Genomic DNA, 4,246 nt, shown 5'->3' with positions numbered 1-4,246 from the left:
CTATCATGTGATGTCCTGTGGTCCTGGAGTCAAACAGTGACACTTCTATCCCTCGGTGCCATCTGATCCACACGCCATGCCTTGTCACATGGATGCACTAACACACACACAGGCTAAAGATGTGTGTGTGTGTGTGAGAGCATCGCCGTAAGACAAAAAATCAGGTCACAGACAGTAGCAGCCCTGAGACATGTGCTCCTGCTTAAGGTCTAGAACGCCACCTCACCCCAGTTCAGGCATTGTAGAATCTTACGCTTCTTCTTAAACAGAGAATGTGTGACGGTTTGCCTCGGGAAAAGTTCATTGTCTGCATACTTGCCAACCTTGAGACCTCCGATTTCGGGAGGTGGGGGGTGGTGTGTGTGGGGGGTGGGGCGTCGTTGGGGCGAGGGCGTCTTTGGGGGCGTGGTTAAGAGGGGAGGAGTATATTTACAGCTAGAATTGACTAAGTCAAGTATTTCATATATATATATTATATATATATATATATATATATATATATTAGGGTTGTGAATCTTTGGGTGTCCCACGATCCGATTCAATATCGATTCTTGGGTCACAATTCGATAATATATCGTTTTTTTTTCAATTCGATTCGATTCTCGATTCAAAAACGATATTTTTCCAATTGAAAAGGATTGTGTATTCATTCAATACATAGATTTCAGCAGGATCTACCCCAGTCTGCTGACATGCTAGCAGAGTAGTTGATTTTTTTTAAAAAAGCTTTTATAATTGTAAAGGTCAATTTATATCTCATGAAACGTTTTAGCAACTGATTGCAATAATGTAATTTTTTTAAAACTATTAAACCAACCAAAAACATGACTTATTTTATCTTTGTGAAAACATTGGACACAGTGTGTTGTCCAGCTTATGAGATGCCATGCAAGTGTAAGCCACTGTGACACTATTGTTCTTTTTGATTATTACCATAAATGTCTAATGATAATGTCAATGAGGGATTTTTAATCACTGCTATGCTGAAATGATAACTAATATTGATACTGTTGTTGATAATATTCACTACTTTTGGTTTGTTCTGTGTGGTGTTTGTGTCTCCTCTCAATTGTTCTGTTTATTGCAGTTCTATTTGAGCTCATTTAGTTTACTTTAAGTCCTCATAATTCAATTTATATGTCATGACACTATCTGTACGTATTATGGCTTTTGTTTTTTTGCGGCTCCAGACGAATTTGTTTTTGTATTTTTGGTACAATATGGCTTTTTCAACATTTTAGGTTGTCGACCCCTGTCCTACAGAAATATTATTAAAACAATAAATACATTTTCGAAATAGCTCCAGGGAGCACCTAAGGCGGTGCGAAAAAGCCGCGTGCGGCTCGAGAGCCGCGGTTTGCTGATCCCCCAACTATATGCTACTTTGTTATTAGGAACGGCAACGGCGGAGGATGCATGTGCATGTACAAGCCAGTCGGCCCCTCAACACAAATCCCAAATCACTCTATGATTTCCGAGAGCAGCACACGTTGCTGTTGAAAACGTCGGTATGATGACGCGTGCGCGTGACGTCTCGGATTGTAGCGGACATTTTGTTCCAGCCCGATCCCAGCTATATCTCGTCTGCGTTAATCGCATAATTACAAAGTATTCTGGACATCTGTGTTGCTGAATCTTTTGCAATTTGTTCAATTAATAATGGAGACGTCAAAGAAGAACGATGTAGGTGGAAAGCGGTGTATTGCGGCCGGCTGTAGCAACACAAACACAGCCGGTGTTTCTTTGTTTATCCTCAATCAATCACCAATCAATGATTATTTATATCGTTATATATTTACATAAATTGATGTTCTTTGTTTACATTCCCTAAAGATGACTGTGAAGCTTTAATATGGAACAGAGCGGTCAAGCGAACATGGTTATCTACCACATGTTAACCGAAAGGTTTCGGTGAGAAACTTGTGGTAATAAGTCGGCTCTTACCGTAGACATGAGCGGAGCACCTGTCAAAGAGGCAGCTGCGACTCTCTTGCCTCCTCCGTGGCTTCCCTCAGAGACACTGGCGGTCACCACACCCCTCCGACTTTCAGGTACGACTATATAATCTCACTAAAACACTAGTAACTCAATAAGCAGATAAGGGATTTTCCAGGATGATCCTAGTAAATGTGCCTAACAACATCTGAATCGGCTTCACGGTGGCAGAAGGGTTAGTGCGTCTGCCTCACAATACGAAAGTCCTGCATTCAAATCCAGGCTCGGGATCTTTCAGTGTGGAGTTTGCATGTTCTCCCCGTGAATGCGTGGGTTCCCTCCCACTTCCAAAGACATGCACCTGGGGATAGGTTGATTGGCAACACTAAATGGTCCCTAGTGTGTGAATGTTGTCTGTCTATCTGTGTTGGCCCTGCGATGAGGAGACGACTTGTCCAGGGTGTACCCCGCCTTCCGCCCGATTGTAGCTGAGATAGGCGCCAGCGCCCCCTGTGACCCCAACAGGGAATAAGCGGTAGAAAATGGATGGATGGATGGAACATCTGAATCGCTCCCACTGCCCTATTTTTTTTCCCTTTTTTTTCTCGTCCTTCACTCTCACTTTCCTCATCCACGAATCTTTCATCCTCGCTCAAATTAATGGGGAAATCGTCGCTTTCTCGGTCCGAATTGCCCTCGCTACTGGTGGCCATGATTATAAATAATGTGAGGAGCTCCACAACCCGTGACGTCACGCGCACATCTACTTCCGGTAAAGGCAAGGCTTTTTTTATTAGCGACCAAAAGTTGCCAACTTCATCATCGATGTTCTCTACTAAATGCTTTCAGCAAAAATATGGCAATATGGGGAAATGATGAAGTATGACACATAGAATGGAGCTGCTATCCCCGTTTAAATAAGAACATCTCATTTCAGTAGGCCTTTAACTTTAACAACAGGAAGATAGCTTATTGGCTGAATAGCGCAAAAAATGACATCTTCAGACAATAAAACTTCCAACATCGCTTGGTCAGGTCACTAAACAGGCCAGGGTTTGACCCTAGAACAGATTACTTCTTTTTTCCACTCGCTCCTTGGGGGGAGGTTGTTGAACACCAAAATATTTCACTTGATGCGAGGAGCTCTTTTACAGAGGCTGTTGTTGTCGTGCGTGTGTGTGTGTGTGTGTGTGTGTGTGTGTGTGTGTGTGTGTGTGTGTGTGTGTGTGTGTGTGTCAGGGGGATAAGGATGCAGTGGCAGAGCTTTAACCTCCCGGCCACTCGTCTATTGATCCATACAAGCATCAGTGGCTGTTGCCGCAGAGACAGGCAGTACTACTGTCTTTAGGGGGCCGCCACCCCCCCACATTGAAGACACCCATGCCCCCCACCCCCCGCCTCTCTCCCTACCTCACTTTTCCTCTAATGAGTTGCAACACTGATAACGAGCCTGATGATCTTCCATTGATTCGCCTATCACTTGCTTGTCTGGTAATTGATCCGTAGCTGAGCCGGTAGTTAATTATACAGCCTTCGTCATGGACCCTTTCCCCCCCCATGGAGGGGTGGGCCGCTCAGTGGCCCGATTGGATTTTTAATAAAATCAAGCGGCATCCTTTTTGTTTTGTTTTTTTCAATGTCCCTGCAGCATTTTGTCATCGTGCCATCTTTCCCGTGCCAACATGTCCTTATTACCACTCGCCTCTTGTCATCACGGCCATTAGCATGGGCCAGGGCACAAATAACAGCTATTCAGCAAGTCAAGGGGGGTGCAGGTGGGCGGGGGTCTAAGGAGCCGAGCCACCAGCTTGACTTAAAACACAAGAGTGCCACTTGACCAGGGAGCTTGGAAATTGTCACATATTGTCCACGTATTCATGAACTTGCTGCAGGGACAAGACAGTACAGTGTGCAAAGGGGGAAACTGTTCAAATAGAAGGTTTTTATCAAGTAAAAAATAAACAATGGCAACAAAAAAATGTTTTTAAAGTATAAAAATTCTGTTACTTATATGCTGTTAAACTCGAGTGGAAAAAAAAAATATTTGTAAACAAGGGGGGATATGAAAAATATTAATGTGACTGAATGTATATATGGTGTGCACAAGCCCACCTTCAGGGCACACCTGCAGACTTAGGTCAGGGTTCCTGCTAAACTGCAGATATGAAGGTAAGTAAAGTGAACTGAAGTGAATTACAAACCCCGTTTCCATATGAGTTGGGAAATTGTGTCAGATGTAAATATAAACAGAATACAATGATTTGCAAATCCTTTTCAAGCCATATTCAGTTGAATATGCTACAAAGACAAC

This window comes from Nerophis ophidion, linkage group LG20 (genome assembly GCF_033978795.1).
Source record: "Nerophis ophidion isolate RoL-2023_Sa linkage group LG20, RoL_Noph_v1.0, whole genome shotgun sequence".
Lineage (NCBI taxonomy): Eukaryota > Metazoa > Chordata > Actinopteri > Syngnathiformes > Syngnathidae > Nerophis > Nerophis ophidion.
This window is presented reverse-complemented; position numbering follows the sequence as displayed.